Source organism: Sturnira hondurensis, unplaced genomic scaffold (genome assembly GCF_014824575.4).
Source record: "Sturnira hondurensis isolate 20B ecotype Veracruz unplaced genomic scaffold, ASM1482457v3 Scaffold0003787, whole genome shotgun sequence".
Classification (NCBI taxonomy): Eukaryota; Metazoa; Chordata; class Mammalia; order Chiroptera; family Phyllostomidae; genus Sturnira; species Sturnira hondurensis.
The window spans coordinates 168,365-187,729 of record NW_028076418.1 but is presented as its reverse complement, the minus strand read 5'-3'; the positions used below and the strand labels follow the sequence as shown (position 1 = coordinate 187,729).

Genomic DNA, 19,365 nt, shown 5'->3' with positions numbered 1-19,365 from the left:
GGTCTCTTCCCTTAATTTCATTATGGTTTCTTTCAAAGTCCTGTTCATCCTTTCTACTTGTCCTGAACTCTGGGGCCTATAGATGCAATGCAATTTCCAATTGATATTTAACTTTGTAGCTAATTCTTGAGATATCTTTGAGACAAATGCAGGTCCATTGTCTGATCCTAGGGCTATGGGAATGCCATATCTGGGTATGATTTCCCTCAATAAAACTTTGCAGACGGTGGAGGCAGTCTCTCCTCGTGTGGGGAATGCGTCTACCCATCCTGAGAAGGTGTCTACTAATACTAATAGATACTTATAACCTGATTTCCCAGGAGTCATCTCTGTGAAATCTATTTCCCATAACTCTCCAGGAGCTTTTCCCCAATACCTTACAAGGGGAGGCAATTTCTTATTCTGCCTATTTACCCTAGCACAAATGGTACATCTAGAGACAATGGAGTGAATAATGTCCCTAATGTTGGGCCCTAAATAGTATTTCTTGACAAGCTGTTCCAACTTATTTTGCCCTAGGTGGGTACTAGTATGAATATCCTTTACTATCTCTCTTATTACTCCTTGTGGCAGGTAGAGTCTGGAGTCAGGAAGTTCTATCCACCCCTGCTGATTTTTCTGCCCCTTTAGTTGTATCCCTTCCTGCTCTTCCTCGGGGGAATACTTAGGATCCGGAGGTAGCGTTGGCTGAGGCACTACGGGGAGGAGGTTTTCTTGTTGTCCCATAGCTGCTTCTTTCACAGCCGAGTCCGCCAGGCAATTACCTTTTATAACAGGGGAATTCCCCTTTTGATGTCCTTTGCAATGAATGATGGCAACTTTGGTGGGTAACCAAATGGCGTCTAGGAGGGCAAGAATTTCACTGCGGTTCTTAATGTCCTTTCCTCCTGCTGTTAGGAGGCCTCTCTCCTTATATATGGCCCCATGAATGTGGGCTGTGGCAAATGTATAATGGCTGTCAGTGTAGATGTTGGCCACTTTTCCTTCAGCTATCTGTAAGGCCTCGGTCAGCCCTATCAGCTCTGCCCTCTTTGCAGAGGTCCCTGCAGGCAATGCCCTTCGCCACAGGACCTTATCTCCTGTGGTCACTGCTGCCCCCACGTACCGCTGTCTATCCTTGATAAAACTGCTCCCATCAGTAAAGAGGGTCAGGTCTGCCTTTTTTTATGCCTGATCTCTTAAGTCTGGGCGGGGGCCAGTCACTGTGTCAAGAATTTGCTTGCAATCGTGGACTAAAGTGGAATCCGGTACTGGCAGCAGGGTTGCTGGGTTCAGGGCGGCTGTTTTAAGGAACTGAACAGATGGAGGGTTTAATAGTTGGGCCTGATACTGCGTTAGCTGTGCGTTAGTTAGCCACCTATCTGGGGGCGCTCGTGGCACTTGCTCTATGTAATGTTCCCCAATCACCTGTATGTCCTGTCCCAGAGTCAACTTACTGGCCTCCTTGACCAGGGTTGAGGTGGCAGCAAGTGCCCTCAGACATGTTGGCCATCCTGAGGCCACGGGGTCAAGCTTTTTAGACAAATAGGCGACGGGCCTCTTCCACGGCCCAAGCTCCTGGCTCAGCACCCCTAGGGCTACCCTTCCCTTTTCTGCTACAAACAGCTGAGAGGGCTTAGCCAGGTCCGGCAGGGCTAAGGCTGGGGCAGTCACTAGGGCCTCCTTAAGTGCTTGGAACACTTGCCTCTCCTTATCTGTCCATGTGAATTGGTCTTCTTTTCCTCTGGTTAGTTCATGCAGGGGTCTAGCTAGTTCTGCAAAGCCTAGTATCCACAACCGGCAGTATCCTACTGCGCCCAAGAATTCTCGTACTTGCCTTTTGGTGGAGGGCTCAGGAATCTGCAGAACTGCCTGGATCCACTGGCTGGACAGAGTCCTTTGTCCCCCCTGCAAGTTATACCCCAAATAACTTACAGTCTGAGTCACAATCTGGGCCTTCTTAGCTGAGACTCAATACCCCATCCGCTCGAGATCCTGTAACAGATCTATGGTGGCCTCTTCACATTCTCTTTTATCCTTGGCTGCTATGAGAATATCATCTACATACTGGAGCAGTATGATCGACGGTGGGAGGAGCAAAAACCCTGCAGATCCTTGCTGAGGGCCTCATTGAAAATGGTGGGGGAGTTCTTAAACCCTTGTGGTAGACTAGTCCAAGTGAACTGCCCTGCCAGTCCATTTTCTGGGTCGTTCCATTCAAAGGCAAAGATCTCTTGGCTCTAGGGTGCCAGGGGAATACAAAAGAAGGCATCCTTCAACTCTAGGACTGAATAATAGGTATGGGTCGGGGGCAATGAGCTCAGCAGGGTGTACGGGTTGGGCACCGTGGGATGAATAGTCTCTACCCGCGCATTCACCTCCCGCAAGTCCTGCACCGGGAGGTAGTCCTGAGTCCCTGGTTTCTGGACAGGGAGTAGTGGGGTATTCCATGCGGATTGACACTCTCAGAGTATGCCTGCCTCCAGCAGGCATTGCAAGTGGTGTGCAATGCCCTGTTTGGCTTGGGCTGGGACTGGGTATTGCCTAATTCTAACTGGGCTGGCGGTGCTCAGCAGCTGCACCAGGGCAGGTGGCTGGTGGATGGCCAACCCTGGTGGATTGGTCTCTGCCCATACTCCAGGTATCTTGGTGAGTATGGCATCTGGGACCCCTGCTCCTTCCTCCTTACCTCCTTGTACAACAGCAAGTAGGTATTCTTCAGACAGTGGGACAGTTATCTCCAAGCTGACCTCTGCCTCCTTGCCCTTGTTCCTCGAAGGGCTCTCCTCACATCTGAAGGTAATGGTGGCCTGAAGCTTCTGCAACAAATCTCTCCCAAGCAGTGGGTAAGGGCAGTCTGGGATAACTAGGAAGGAGTGGGTGATGGTGCTTCGGCCCAAGTTAGTAATTCTAGCGGTAGTCCATGGATAGGCTTCTGCTTTGCCAGTCGCCCCAACTATTTTGGTGGTTGCCTTCTGAATTTGCCCCTGAAGTTGTTTCAGGACTGAAAAAGTAGCTCCCGTGTCGACCAGGAAGTCTATTGGCTTACCTTCGACTGTTAAGGTGACCATGGGCTCCTTGGAGCCAACGGGAATGGAGCCCTGGCCCCGTCAGTCTAAGGTTTGGAGCAAGACTTCAGGGCCTTGTTTTTGTCCCTGACTGTCTGCCTTCATAGCCTTCAGCTTCGGGCAGTCTCGCTTCCAGTGTCCCTTCTCCTTGCAAAAGGCACATTGGGTGCCTTGTCTATGTCTGTTCACCATCCCTGGCCTTTTCGTTGTCCCCCTTTTCCTTTGGGAGGAGGCTTCTGAGCGGCAATCAAAATCTTGGCAACTTCCTTTGCTCTGCCAACCTCCGGATCATCCCTACTAACATACACTTTCTGTGCTATTTCCAATAACTTGCTCCTATTCTCTCCCACAAACCCTTCTATTTTCTGAAGCTTTTTTTCTGATATCTGACGCTGCCTGAGTCACAAAAGCTATATTCACTAGCCTTCCGTTCTCCTCTGCCTCAGGATCTAGAGGGGTATATATCCTGTAGGCCTCCATGAGTCTTTCTAGGAAGGCTGCTGGAGACTCCTCTCACCCCTGGATGACCTCACCGACTTTACTAAAATTGGTTGGCTTTCTAGCTGCTGCCTTCAGCCCCCTGATTAGAGCCCGGTGATAGTGAATGAGCGAATCTCTCCCCCCTGTAGTGTTGGGATCCCAATTAGGAGGCTGGGAAGGGAGGATGCCCTCAATTTCCCTCCTTCCCGCCACAGTGTCCCTCTCCTCACCCAGGACTGCCTTTGCAGCCTCCCTAATAATCCTATCTCTCTCCTCCGAAGTGAAAAGGGTCTGCAGAATCTGCTGGCAACCATCCCAGGTGGGTTGATGAGTTCTAAATAAAGCTTCGAGGAGGGAGATTAGCCCTTGAGGTTTCTCAGAGAATGGGGGATTCTGATGTTTCCAATTATATAAATCACTGGTGGAAAAAGGGACATAGACAAATCAAGGAGGAGCTCACGGTGGGGCGTCTGGTAGGGGCGGTGCTTCTCGGAGGGGTAAGATGGTGGGGGTTCCCACCACAGGCAGAGGAGCAGATCCCTCTGAGGAGGACAAAGCAGCAGGGTTGCGCCCCACAGGCAATATCCCCTCCCCGTAGAATGCCCCCCCGCCCTCCCCCCGCCCTGGGTGTGTGACGGGCTCATGGATTCTCCAACATCCCAATGCAAGGAATCAGGTTCCTGTTTGCGTGGGTAAGGTGGAGGAGCGTTCACGGGATCTGGATCGAGATTGTCCTCCAGAGGTTCTTGCAAAACAGGATAAAGCCTATGCTGAATAGGCTGTCTCCCGGGGGGCACTAGCAGTTCCGCCCCTCTGCTCCTCCCCCTTTTCTTTGTTCCCTCCGGCCAGGAGACAAACGGCTTGTCTGCCCCGCTGATTTCCTTTTAAAAATTTCCTAATATATCCAGGCCGCTCAGTAGCGATATCCACCCAGATATCTATGTACAGGTATTGGGCAGGGTGGGGGACTCTATAAACAGTAGCCCCGACAGCAAACAGGGTTGGAAGCTCAAAAGTTCCCTCCGTGGGCCATCCTACATTAAAGGAGGGCCACTCTAGTTGACTCAGGGTTCAGAGGAATTCAGGGTCCGGCGGCGAGCCACCATATCCTTGGGCTCGCCTCTGAAAATCAGAAAAAAATTTCAACAGGCAATCGAGCGGAGAATCGGGCACAGATTCTCGCTGACCCATCTGAGAGACCTTAGAGACCTCAGAGACCAAACCAATACACAAAACAAGACAAACAAAGACCCGACACGCACAGGACGGTACGAACACACAGATTATCCGAGTCCCTAAACATACACACTTGAAGGCACACCAAGCATACTTGCAGCGCGGCGCAGTGCAAGGAAATAGAAACCTAACGGGACCGGTCCCAATCTAAGTCGTCAATACCAAATTTCAGAGAGCAGCGTCCTGCCTCTGACAATCCCTGGGTGGTCTTAGACAGCGTCCTGTCTCACACCACAGGGTCTTTTAACTCCAGAGGACAAATACTAAGAGGATCCCAACCAATTACTTACTCAGCTGAAGTCACCCATCCGGTCTCCGAGGAGGGATATCTCGGTGGGACCTCCAAATGTTAGATCCACCAACAATGAGAACAAATATGGAGACTTTCAGGGATTCAAAGATGTTAATTTATTGGCCAAGTTTAACCTGCACAGGGGCGATCCCTCCAGAGACACTGTGCCCACTGGGGGCTCGTCTGGGATTCGTGCCTAGTGCTTACAGCTAAGTCCTTATATACAGGTCATAAAGCAGGCATGTTTTTTTTTTTTTTTTTTTTTTTTTTTTGGCACAGAGGCAGATTATTGGCTTACAGGGTCTCTTCTAGGGTTTCAGGCTCCTTGGGCCTGAGGCCATTGTTCTTGTTCCCAACAGCTTCTGTTCAAAACTCCAGGTACCATTTGAATTGATTCTTTCTGTACCATACTAATCAAAGTGTTATTAGTTTGGGACTTTTTATTTTCATGATTTTCTTCCTCTTTCTTCTATTTGTTATTTGGTTATTTCCCTTTCTTGTATGTCTCCCAAGACCTTTAAAACAATTTTCAACACTACCTTTTCCTGGTTGTCACTGAGCCTTGCTGCTTTACATACTATGGAAAATAAGCAAAAATTAACATTTTGTTCTTTGTATTTTACAAATCTGACTTCTTATTTATCGTGATTAACTCTTCAAATAAAAATACATAGAAAGATGATAGGATTACTACCTCATTACAGTTTCTTTGTACAAAGTGTAAAGAAAATATTTATGTATTTTGTTATTAAAATGTTAGCATTTCCTAAGAAAATATTTACAGTTTGTAAAGTAGAACTGAGTCTGCGCAGTGGTTTCCCAGGTGTTGATTTTGATTTTTTTGAGGGGTGGTGGTGGGATAATACATACACTTGCCATTATCCATCATCTACCCTAATAAAATAATTAATATATGTCAATAGAGATTCATCAAGAGCCAGGGGTAGTTAAGTTGGACATGTGTGAAAACTGTATAATAATGATCATGAAAACCATATTTGTAATATTAGCCAGAGTTCAATACCATTAAATTGAGAGAGTGTATTAGATACTTATTTCTGCATGAATAATTATTCCAAACTCATTTGCTTGTTATCTCATTTTTCTTGGGTCAGGTGTGGGCATGCAGTTTTAGGGTCTCCTGCTCAAACCATTAACAAATGAATGGAAGCACTCTAAGCATAGCAGATTTCACAGGTTTTTCAGGAATTCTTTGTGATGCTAAATTTTCCCCCTGGACACACTCCAGCAAAGCAAGGAACTGCACCTCTTCCCTTCAGGTATTCAGGGTTAAGGGGATTAGAGCCAGGAAGAGCTTCTCTCAGAGAACATGGGGATTTGGGCTATGTCAAAGCTGGCGGGACAAGGGTCCACTGCTCCCTGTTACAGCAGCCCCCCTCCCCGGAGTCCTGCCATGAAGGCCTCCCAAGTGATCCAGTATGGCTTAGTTTACACCTCACTGTGAAGAGTTTTGTTACTGAACAAAGAGTCCGGGGGGGGGGGGGGCGGGTAATACTTGGCCCACCGAGGGATGCCAAAAACTGCTACAGAAAACAGGGACCCCTCCCAAGGACAGTACACTAATATCTATAGGGCTCTTCTGTCCGCCACCAATTGCAAACACATCTCTCAATGCCAGAGATTTGTGAAAAGGAAACAAAATGTTTATTTAATGCTATTCAGGCCTAATGCCTTCCTTAAAATATTAAAGTCTTTAAGGGTATACACCTACACACACACACACACACACACACACACACACACACACACACAGTGCTCCCTTCTCCCACTGTCCCAACTCCGGGTACCATAAATCAGGAAAAGAGCACACGTCCGTTTTTCAGGTCGCTGGCACTGTGAGCTGTGTCGCCTGCCTGTCCAGGCAGGATCTCCAATTAATCCAAAGTCATGCGGCACCTTTCACTGGCAAGAGTTCTTTGTACCAAGTTCCAGTCAAAGTCTCTCCTGGTTTCCAGGCCACTCAGCCAAAGGGAGCACGCCAAAGCTGCGTGGGCCTCTTCTACCAAAGCCGCACTCCACCAAAAGCGTGTGTCTTTCTTCTTCACCTAGCCACAGGGATCTCCATTCTGGCAAAGCCGCATGGTTTTCCCTTTCACCTGGCCAAGAGGGGGGTTTGGACTCTGCTGAAACCGCATGGCTCTCCCTCCTAATGGCTACAGGGGTCTACATCTTCCTAAATAGTGTGGCTCTCCCCCTCACCTGGCCAAGAGGGGGGGTCCTCACTCTGCTAAAGCCACATGCCTCTCTTGCAGGCACTCTCTCAGAGAAGCAGCCCCAGTTCCAGCCTGGTTAGCTGCATTCACTTCTCCCTGGCCCAAAATTTGGCCAGAGCTCTTTAACATATCTATGCAACCAGTTAAAGGTTATAGATATGTTAAATGACCATTCCAGAGGTTAGCTGCAAAACTGTTGCTATGCAAAACAGCTCTCAATGGCCCTCCTCCATTCATCCCTTTCCCTAACTGACACCTGGGTGTGGGGGCGGTGAGGACATCTTAATATTTCCTCCAATATTCCTGTACACTTTGAGTTCTGGACACCATTCTAAATCTTTTCTGGGCCCCTCCTTAGCTGCACCCTGTATCAATTTTACCCCTCATTGACTTCTGACAAAGCTTTGGGGACAGGGAGAGGAAATTGAGGCAGTGTTTGCTACCAAAGACAAGCTTTGTCTCTTGTAGGTGGCTCACATTCCAGATATCACGCCTTGCCCTTAGCCACAAGGGGTAGAGATGTAATTCCTAAAACCAGGCAGAGCAGTCTGCAACAATCTGGTATGGGGGGGGGGGAGGGCATATTTTTCTAATTATCTTGCTAACTTTTCATGGGCTTGGGCTCAGTTCATTGATATTTTCAGCTTTCCACCCACTCATTCTAAGAACATCCCTTTGCCACCATCCTGGCCAATGGGGGAGACTGCTCATTGCTCCTCCTCAGTGTTTTGCAGGAATACCAGAGCAGGTGGTCATTTGTCATCACAGCTGGTCCTGGCACTCCCCACCTGATTTTGCTGCTTTTCTGGGCCTGGAGCTAAAATACAATTGAGGCCTGTGTATTATGTCTAGGGAGGTGATCTTCTATATCTGGCTGTAAATTGCTTGGCTGATTTTTCATCTATCAATATCAGTTTCCTTATTAGACTTATCCTGTCCTACTGGCTTGGGCCAGCCAATTTTAAATGCAACCAAAAATTCTCTACAGGTTCAAATGTTTTACATTAAGGATGTAAAATCTTTGCTTTTTGAACACATAATTCCCCCTAGTTACTTAGAAATTTCAGTTTATATTCTTTAAAACCACTATTCAGATTTATACATGGATTTTAATTGTTTCACTCATACACATATCTCAAAAGGGAAATAGAAATAAAATGATTTGGCTAAATTCTTAGGGCCTCTTGAAATCTTTTGTTCAACTCTTTTGAATCATTTTTCAATGCAGAATTGTCAGTGCCTATATTTTGTTTGGGCTTTCATTTTAGTAATGTAGTCTAATTCAACATATCAAAAAAACTTCATCCCAATATTTAATTTATATAAAACATTTTGTTTCGCTTTTAAGTTTATTTTAAAAATATTTATGAACTTATTGGGGTGATGTTGCTTAATAAAATTACATATAGTCTTGGCCTGTGTGGCTTGCTTGGTTGGAGCATTGTTCCATAACTGAAAGGTTGTGAGTTCGATTCCTGCTCAGGGCAGAAACCTAGGTTGTGGGTTTGATCCCAGATCACTGACCAAGGAACTGGGGTACAAGCACGTGCAGGAGGCAACCAATTGATGCTTCTCTCTCACTGATGAATCTCACTCTCTCCCTCTATTTCTTCCCCCTCTCTAAAAAGCAATGAAAAAAATACCCTTCATTTGTTGAGGGCAAGGGGGAACTAGCCAGAGCATAGCTATAAGGAAGTAAAAGTTGTTTTGCTAACTAATGCAAAGAGGCTCTGGGACACACCCGAAGAACAGGGTATGCCAGAGCAATGGTCAGTCAGGCAGATAGCCATCTGGACAGTCACTAGCGGGAAAAAATTTTACCCCTGTGCACGAGCTCAACTGACCAATCAAGTAAAGGAGCACGAGCCAGCGCACAAGTTAACTCACCAATAATAAGTAACCCTATTGTGCCCCTGAGCCAACCGCTAACCGCCACATCTGCTTCTGTATCTAGCTTGCTTGCTCACCTCCATAAAACCCTAAGCCTATAAGCGTTTGGCATGACTCCCATTACAGCCCTCACAGGCACTGTGTCCTTGGATACTTTGAGAGTTCGCCCCTGCGCAGGTTAAACTTGGCCAATAAAGTAACACCTTTGAAACCCTGAAAGTCTCTGACATTTGTTCTCGCAGTTTCGAATGCAACACATTGAAGATAAAAAAAATTGCAAAAGCAGTTACCAGTTTTATAAGTTTCATGTGCACAGTTATACATCACCTGTATATTGTATTATGTGTTCAATCTCCAAAAATCAACTCACTGCCTATACAGTTTACTTCTACTTTATTTTGTTTACTTCCCTCATGCCCCTTTCCCTCTAGTAATTACTCTACTATTGTCTGTGTCTATGAAGTTTTCTTTTTTCCTTAATGTCTTCACCTTTTTCATCCAGATCCAAACTCCCCTCCCCTGTGACAGCTGTCATTCTGTTCTCTCTATGTAAGAGTTTTGCTCATTAAATTCCACATGAGTGAAATCTTATGGTATTTGCCTTTGCTCTGATATAATTAAGTAATAATGCTTTCCAGGTCCACCCATGCTGTGGCAAAATGGTAAGATTTCCTTCTTCTTTACTTTCTTAATAATATGTTTTATACGTACAATAACTTGCTGGGTGTAACGTGCACCCACGTTTCAGGGCAAGTTTTCAGTAGAAAAATTTTTCCTTATATTTAGATACCTGTTTATTGTATTACAAAGGGATTTTAGCATTTACTTTTTAACCTGTTATGGTACAAGTAATTTTATGGAATGAATAATACAAAACACAAGCACACATACAAAGTATTTCAGGTACTACCTGTGCATAATGCTCAGCCTTATTTTCTCCTGAAAAATGAAGGCAAAAATTGTGCATCATACGTGGTAAAATACTGGGTACTTAAAACTCTATTTTTTCAAGTTATTTTATTGTTCCACTACACTTGTCCGTATTTTCTCCCCACCCGCCTCATTCCCTCCAAAGTCACCTCACTCCCTTGCTTCATTCTCCTCCTTGAAAACTTTAAACCAAGTGTTTGAAACCCTGTGCATATTCTCCCTACCCGCACTCCTCAGGGCAGGCTGCACATTGCTTACTCAGTCCCATTGCACATGGTTTAAAAAGGTATTTTCTCCTTGTCTTTGCTTTATATTAGGGTGATTGACTCAGCTTTGTCTTCCAAAAAACCCTTTGTTTCACACTTTGTTTTCAATCAATATCAGGATGTCGAAACCTGCCCCCCAAACAGCAAAGCTCCATACCCTCTTCCTCCACCCCTCACCCCCACAGCTGCAGCACCTAGGGCAGAGGGTGGGTTCTCTGCTTACCGGAGACCTGAGGCTGCGCAGTGGGCCTGCAGCCGGGCGGAAGGGATGCGATATATATCGGTGCATGAGGACGGCTGCCTGCGCAGCAAGAGGAGAGGACTGTCTACACAAGTCAGGGCTCTGTAATTTCCTGCTTCGACCAGACTCTGCCCTGCATTCTGCCGCCTGCAGCGAGGGCTCTGACCACGTGGGTAAAGGCAGAGTGCGCCTTCTCATGTGGCGGGCTCCCTGCGAAGAGACGCCCGGGACAGGGGAGGGTCTAGCACCAAGGCCCCGGCGGCCTTTGGTGGTGACAGTGGTGCACATTCGACTTCCAGGGACGCGCGACCTTGGGGAGGGGTGTCGCTGGCGCACTGGCACTGTCCCGGGGCTGCCTGTCCCTGTCTTAGGTGCAAGGCGGAGTGGGAGGAAGTGGGGAAGGCCGAAGGTGGGCGCGTGTGAACCTGAGACAGGGGAGGTGGTGTCTGGTTACCGAGCATCCGTATTGGACTCCCCTTGGACTCCCCTTGACGTGGGAAGGGGAGGAGAGGACTGAGAAGAGGGCTGTTGCTCTTTGTGACAATGGAAAAATGACCATTCTTACCTGATTTAATACGTCTTACCTTTTTTTTCATTAAGTGAAAAGCTGCAGTACACACAAAATAAAAGCTCAGAAGAAAACGGAAGTGAACTCAATAAAAGTGGTTTCTTAGATAAGCTGCTCAACTCTGTTTAACGTGTTTAGTTTCCTATGAGCACGGACTTAGAGAGCAAGTTTTAACGATGAGGTTTAGAAATTTGACCACCTAAAATGTTAAAAATATCTTAACCTTAAAAATATTAATACATATGATCTTTGGAAACCAGATTATAGACCAGTGTGGTTTAATATTTCATGCTCTCACTGCATAGTAAAACTAAGTTCTAACTTATGTGCTGAAATGAAAGTCTTCGATATATTGTGATTGGTACTTTTAAGGTAATACCCAAGGGTAGAGTGCACCTTAGTTCAAAATTGTCTTCAATCTCATCTTTATTATTTTGCAGGTGTCAAAGGGGATAAGAATTTCAATGATGTTAGCTTTGGGGCAATATTTCAGTATACTTCGGGTCAGAGCAACTAATGAAGGATTATTCAAAAGCAACCTTTTATTGCTTGTCGGCCTTTGGCCCAGATCAAGCATAGTATCTGTTCTTACCAGTTTCCTGTCTGACACGTCCCCTATCTGAGGACATTATATTAAGTGGAATTTTGGAGCTAGGAGATGGACTAGGAGCTTGCTCCATCCACTCTGCATCCAGCAGGTATTTGCAGCGCTTGTGGGAGGGGTGCACCCCCTGGGGTGGGTAAACAAGAAAAGTGAGCCTTTCCTATTACAACTTCAATTACTGCACTTGAGGTTTGAAATCGAGTGTGCATGTGGTACAGACATACGTTTTTAAGAATTGTAATTAGTACCTGTAAGTTCTTAAATATTTAGAAATGAAAGGGTGGATTGGTAGTTTGGTAGTTTTCATTTTATGGATTGCATTTTTCATTTAAACATGATTTTTGTCTAACATTCAACATATGAGAAAAGGTGAAAGTATTTTGAAAAGACCAAATGTTAGCTGATATTAATTCAGATACTTTTTGTTAACCACGTTTCATCATTTTTGAACATCAAATTAAGTTCTGAGGAAGTTGCTGCTAGATTATTAGCATGTTTTACACAAGAAGTCTGCATTTTCCAGTTGATTTTTAGTCTTCTTATTGTTGCAGTTTAATTCTTTCTTTGGGTTTATGAAATTTGAAACTTATATAACTTAAAAGAAGGCATTTGAGGCAGTAAATTGAGCTTTCTTAAACAACTGAAATTTGTTTTGATACTGTTGCTAAAAATTTACCCTGATGAATTTATAATAATTACATTTGTCCATTTTCTGTGCTTTAATTCATTGACAGTGCTTTGGAATTGGTAGAGAGAGGAGTGCAGAAAAAACTTTGGACTGTGTTTTGACACTACTTTTAACTTACACCTTTTATTAGCTACATTTGTATTGTTTGCTTCTTGGTAGTAAGAGAAGTACACAGTACCGGTGTATTTGTGAAATAAATATGGTATAGCTTGAAATGTAAATTTAGCTGAGTTAGGTTTTAAGTCAAAACACTCAATAAAAATACAATAGTTTTTTGATAATAGACCAAAAAGAGAAAAAACTGACAAATGGATTTTGATCTTTATTAAAGCATTATATTTTAATGTCATTATCTAAATCATGTATTTTTCATTTAGTAGAAGAAAGATTTTGGTAAAAATTCCATTTGGACTGAGACCTTTAACTGAAACATACTTGGGTCCTCTTACTTAAAGTAATAAAATGTTTTACATTTGTTTACTAATTCAGTATTAGAATGCAGGTTTTATTTTACCCTCAGTCTAGTGCTCTCTCTGTTTTGAGGAACTGTGAATTGGAATGTTCCTCAAATCATGCCTTTTACTGTCCTTTAGACTAGACAGTGGCTTTCACACTTCCCTTCCTAGCAAATTCCACAGGGTGTAGCTTAAGAAACACTATTCTAGGGAATAGAAATTAGTACATATAGTTCCTGTGATTCAAAAATTTCATTGTATTCCAGCACTAGTAAAAAAATTAGTGTTAGTAGCTCTTTAAAGAAATTTTTATTCTACAGTGGTTTTAGATTTACAGGAAAGTTGTAAATTCCCTTCTACCTCATACTCAATTTCCTGTAATCTTATGTTAGTGTAGGACATTTGTCACTATTAATGCACCAATAGTAACTTATTATTAACTGAAGCCTGTAGTATACTCACATTCTTAGTTTTTACATAATGTCCATTTTCCATCCTGGGATCCCATCCTGGATACATTGAAACATGAAATGTTTGAAAATTTCTTATTAAGTTCTACTGGTGTGATAAGAGAGCTCTGAATGTAGATGGTTTAAAATGTCTAAGTAATGAGAGGCTCAGAAAACTAGTACTATTTTTTCTCTGCTAGTAGTTTTGTGTAATCATATGGGTTGAAAAAAAACCTAATTAACCTTTTCAGAAGTAGGCATCATTGTGTATACTGCAAGCAGAACTGTGTTTTAATGCCCCTGTTGCTCCTGATTGATTAACTGTGCCATGCTGGGCATGCCGGTCAATCATTCCCCAGCCCTTTTAGACAAAGGTTGGACAACATGATTTTGTTTTCTCACCTTCAAGATGAAGACACAGGGATGTGGGAAGAAGTTGGGAATAGTCATGGAAGAGATTTGCAAGTGTAGATGATAACATAGAGCCTGGGAAGTAAATAATACAAGAGCTGAAGTACAGCAGGCCAGAGTATTTCTTTCTTGAGTCTTCAATAACAGGCATAGTGGATTTTTCTAGGTTAGTTAGGAACCAGATGCTTGTGACAAATGTTTGCCATTGATAATACTATTAAATAATACCTTACTCTACACTCATTCCTCCCGTGACACAATAGTATGAGGTGGAATAAATGACCGTTCAAATGGAAATTTCAGATGAGTCATACTATGAAAGATAAATTATGATAATTCTGTGACATTTGCAAATTTTTACTAAATGGTTAAAAACTCTTCTTGAGGTTCCATTGTATAGGAAATAATAAAATAGTAAAGTTACATTTGTTTAGTGTACTGTACTTCAAACACTAGACACGTTAAGAATTAGTGTTTTATTTCTTTATAAATTTCACACATGGCCCTGGCTGGTGTAGCTCAGAGGATTGAGCACGGGCCTGTGAACCAAACAGTCACTGGTTCAATTCCTAGTCAGGGCACATGCCTAGATTGCAGTACAGGTCCCCATTAGGGGTCACATAAGAGGCAACCACACATTGATGTTTCTCTCCCACTCTGTCTCCTTCTCTTCCCCTCTCTCAAAAAATAAATAAAAAGAACTTTCTTAACTAAAATTCACAAGTGCCATTTGAACAGTGCTGCTTTTTTCTTTGGATTAGACATCTTGTGATGCAGCTAAAGCATATCTTCTATGCTTCGGTGAATCCTGGTACACCTAAGTGAGGAGCAGATTTCCAAGTTTTATCCTTTGTGCCTCCACTTTTAGGAAATCTCTCAGTTTATTCTGAAGTTTTCTACTTCCTCTGGAACATTGTCAACCTTTCTATTGAGTTACTTCCCTCATTCCCATGCATAAACTCACCTTCACCAAGTTCTTCTGGCTACTCCTCTGGAGTCTCAGACATTCAGGTGGTGGGGTATTTCTTCTATAACTATTTCCATTTGATTTCTGTTTCACTTCCAGCATTACCAGTTTTTGTTTCTTTTCTGCACATTCATCTTTGTGGGCTGATTGTCTATTTTGACTCTGTTTATAGAATGTCACATGGATTCACTTACCACTGTTAGATAAGGAGGCCTCATTCCTACATGTTTTGCTATCTAAGTGAACTGAGTGACAAATGTGCAGTGACTCATCATCAAACAGACTTTGAAGGATTTGAAGCCATTGGTCACTGGTAGTATGCTCAAGTCTTATTTGCATACTGATTTCTGGACTGAAGAAATAGCAGCAAAGTTGGTACTTTATTCAGTCACCCATCATTAACCTTTGGCAGAATTGAGGTCTAAACTGTGTTGTTTTGAAACTGGTGTTATTTAACAAAACTGTGTTTACTGGAATCATTCATGCACAATGAAAACTGTGGAAAGCAAAGATTGCCCATATGTGCAGCCATCCACATATCAATTGTTTGGCAGGGGGCGTGTTTGACACAAAACTTCAGAGAAGCAGATATGAGTCGTGTAGATAGTAATAAATAGAATAAAATTTGATGTTCAGAAGCTTGTTTTAAAGGAGTTGACTTTTTAAAGAGCAAATGTATTTTAAATACATTTTTGATTATGCTATTACAGTTGTCACATTTTTTCTCCTTTATTCCCCTCCCCTCTGTACCCATTCCGCCTCCAGCATATACCCTTGTTCTTATAGATTTGATACATTTTGGATATTACGTTCTTGTCAGATATATCAGCTTCTACATTCTTCCATTCTGTGGGTAGTCCTTTTATTTTTGATGGTTTTCTTTGCTGTGCAAAAACTTTTTAGTTTGATGTAATTGCTTTTTCTAAATTTATTTATTTTGTTTCCATTGCCTGAGGATATATAGGATCCAGCAGATGTAAAATGTGCTTGAGTGTGGTTGGTAGGGTGATAATATGAATGTGAGAACTTATAGTTTTAATTTGAATATTTCACCTAAAACATCATAGGGTTTGCTTGAGTGTGATACTGTTATGTCACAGAATTACATGCTCACAACTTTGTAATAAATGACTTTGTAGTAAAAAAGGTTGTTATTTGTGCTGGACCCTGTATATCTGATGAAATATTGCAGTGAGAAGTATGTGAGATTTTACTGCCTATAAATTTCCTAGGAATTTTTATTTTGGGGTGTAACATTCAAGTTTTTATCTATTTTGAATTTTTTCTTCTGTGTGGTGGAAGATGGTCTTAAAGTTTCATCTCTCTGCACATATCTGTCCATTTTTTCCAATACCGTTTCTGAAGTGAACCACCTCTAGCTCATTGAATGTGCTTGTTTCTCTGTCAAATATTAATAGAGTGTAAAGTTGTGGTATCATTTCTGGGATCTCTACTCTGTTCCATTGAACTGCGTTTCTGTTTTTATGCCAGCGCCATGCTGTTTTGATTACTATGGCCTTATAGTAAATATAGTCTGATATTGAGTAGTGTGATTCCTCCAACTTTGTTCTTTCTCTGATCATTCTTGCTATGTGGGACCTTTTGTCCTTCATATAAATTTTTGAAATATTTATTCTAGTTGTGTGAAATAAGTCATTGGAATTTTGATGGGAGTCATATTGAGTCTGTCGATTGCTTTGCATAGAGTGGACATTTAACAATTATAATTCTTCTTATCTTTGTGCATGGTATGAGTGTGCTTCTACTTACTTGTGTCTTCTTCAATTACTTTCTTCAGTGGCTTTTAATTTTCCTAGTACAGGCCTTTTACATCCTTGCTTAGATTTATTCCTAGGTGTTTTATTTATTTTAAGGCAATTGTGGATGGGATTGTGTTCTTAATACAATTTGTATTAAGATAGTCCTGATAGGAACTTCTGATAGTTCATTATTGGCACATAAAGATGATGTTAAGTTTGCATTCTGCTTTTGTGCTGATTTCATTGATCTGTTCTAGTAGTTTCTTCATGGAATCTTTCAGGTTCTCTGTAGAATATGATTCCATCTGCAAATAAATACAGCTTGACTTTTTCCTTTCAAATGTGGATGCCTTTCATTTCTCCTTGTCTGATTGCTATGGTTAGGACTTCCAGTACTGTGTTGAATGAAGGAAGTGAAAGTGGACATCCTTGTCTTATCTGAATTTAAGGGAAACACTTTGAGATTTTCTCCACTGAGTATGATGTTGGCATTATGTTTGTCATTTATGATCTTTATTATGTTTAGGTATGCTTCCTCTATTCCCACTTGGCTGAGCTTTTATTATAAGTGGTTGCCAGATTTCATCCACTTCATTTTCTGCAACTGTTGGTAGTATGGTGTGGTTTTTATCCTTCATTTTGTTTATGTGATGAATCCTATTTATTCATTTACAAATGTGCAAACTTTGCCTTCTATGAATAGCACTTGATCATGGTTTATGATGTATTTGATGCATTGCTGTTTCTGGTTTGCTACTATTTTGTTGAGGATTTCAGCATCTATTTTCATGAGGAATAATAGCCAACAATTTTGTGGAGAGTTTTTTAAATTATTTTCTTCATCTGCCTTTGGAGTTAGGACACGACAGTCTTCATAAGATGACTTTGGGAGTCTTCCTTGCTCTTGAAATTGGAAATAGTTTGAGAAGAAGAGGTGTTAGTTCTTTTTGGACTATTTGGAAACATCTACATGGAAAGCCATCTAGTGTAGGGATTTTGTTTGTTGAGAGTTTGTGTTTTGATTACCGCTTGAATTATACTAGGTGTAATATGTCTATTCAGATTCTCTGATTCTTCCTGATTTTATTTGGGAAAGTTTATGTTGCTAAGAAATTACTCATTTTATCCAGGTTGTCCAAATTGTTGGCATATACCATTTCATAATATTTTCTTAACAATCCTTTGCAATTTTTGTGTGTTGTTTGTTATTTCTGCTCTTGCATGTCTGATTTTATTTATTTAGGTCCTTTTGCCTTTTTTCTTGGTGAGTCTGGTTAAAGGTTTTCAATCTTATTTATCTTTCAGAGAACCAGCTCTTGGGTTCTTTGATCTCTGGTGTCATTTTTTAAGATTCTATTTTGTTTATTTTTACTCTGATCTTTATGATTTCTTCCTTCTGCTCACTTTGGAGTTTGTTTGTTTGTTAGTTTGTTTGTTTTTCAGGTTCCTTTAAGTGTCAAGTTGGATTGTTTCTTTGAGCTGCTTCTTGAGATAGGCCAATGATGCTATAAATTTGTCTCTCAAGGTTGCTTTCCTTGTGTCCCATGTATTTGGGTTTGTTGTGATCTCATTCTTATTTGTTTTATGGTATCATATGATTTTTCCCTGATCTCAGTTGTTGACTTAGTCATTGCTTAGTAACATTATTTACCTTCCATGGCATTGCTTGTTTCTCAGTATTCTTCTTGATTGTTTTCTAGTTTCATAGCATTGTGATCTGTGAAGATGCTTGATATGATTTCAGTCTTCTTAACTTTAGAGACCTGTTCTGTGTCCTACCATGTAGTCTTATCCTAGAAAACATTCCATGTGCACTTGAAAAGTCTGTATATTCTGGTGCTATGGGTTGAAATGCTCAGAAGATATCAATTATATCCATTTTTCTAGTGTGCCATTTAAGGCTGCTGTGTCCATGTTGATTTTCTGCCTGCAAGGTCTATCCATTGAAGTAAGTGGAGTGTTAATACAGAGTCATCTCTGACTCTTAGGGTATTTCTGTTGATCTCTCCCTTTATGTCCCATCAGGATTTGCCTTACATACTGAGGTACTCCTTTTTTGGATGCATGAATGTTTACGAGAGCCCTGGCATGTATAGCTCAGTATATTGGGTGACAGCTTGCATTCCAAAAGGTTGCTGGTTCGATTCCCACTCACAGCACATTCCTGGGTGGTGGGCCAGGTCCCTAGGTGAAGAGGTATGAGACATAGATGGCAAATGAACAATATATGTCTCTCACATTGATGTTTCTCTCCCTCTCTCCACCACTTCCCCTCGCTCTGAAAGGAAATGGATAAAATTTTTTTCTCAAAAAAATCTTGACTATGGTTTTATATTCTTGTTGGATTATTCCCAATATCATTAAGTCATATCCTATTTTTGTCCCTTACTATATTTAGGCTTGGTTTTAAAGTCTATTTTCTTGGGTATAAGTACTGCTACCCTAGCTTTATTTATTTTTTTTTTCTGTTTGGAGGAAATATCTTTTTTCACCCCTTAAGTGTTAGTCTGTATGTATCTTTTGATGTGAGGTGCATCTCTTGGAGAGAGCATTTATGTGGGTCTTTTTTCTTCTCCTTTCAGTTGACCTGTGTTTTGGTTAGTACATTTAAGCTCCTTCATTTAAGGTGATAATTGACAGGTACAGATCTGTTGCCATTTTATTTTTTAACTATTTTTCTCGCTCTTCCCACTTCTTCCTCTTTTTAAAGCATGCCCTTTACAATTTGTTGCAGCCCTGTTTTGGTGTTAACTCTTTTAGCTTTTTCTTGTCAGGGAAGTTCTTTATTTCTCCTGGAATTTTAAATGATAGCCTTGCTGGATCTTGGTTTTAGGTCCTTGCTTTTCA

The 19,365-nt window shown here is 41.9% G+C and overlaps 1 non-coding gene across 1 annotated transcript; it reads left to right on the top strand.

The window, feature by feature from the left end:
* Positions 1–11,728: 11,728 nt before the first annotated feature.
* LOC118984688 (U2 spliceosomal RNA) lies at positions 11,729–11,917 on the top strand. The gene has a single exon (XR_005065970.1). It is a non-coding gene; the product is annotated as a U2 spliceosomal RNA (small nuclear RNA).
* The last annotated feature ends 7,448 nt before the right edge of the window (positions 11,918–19,365 follow it).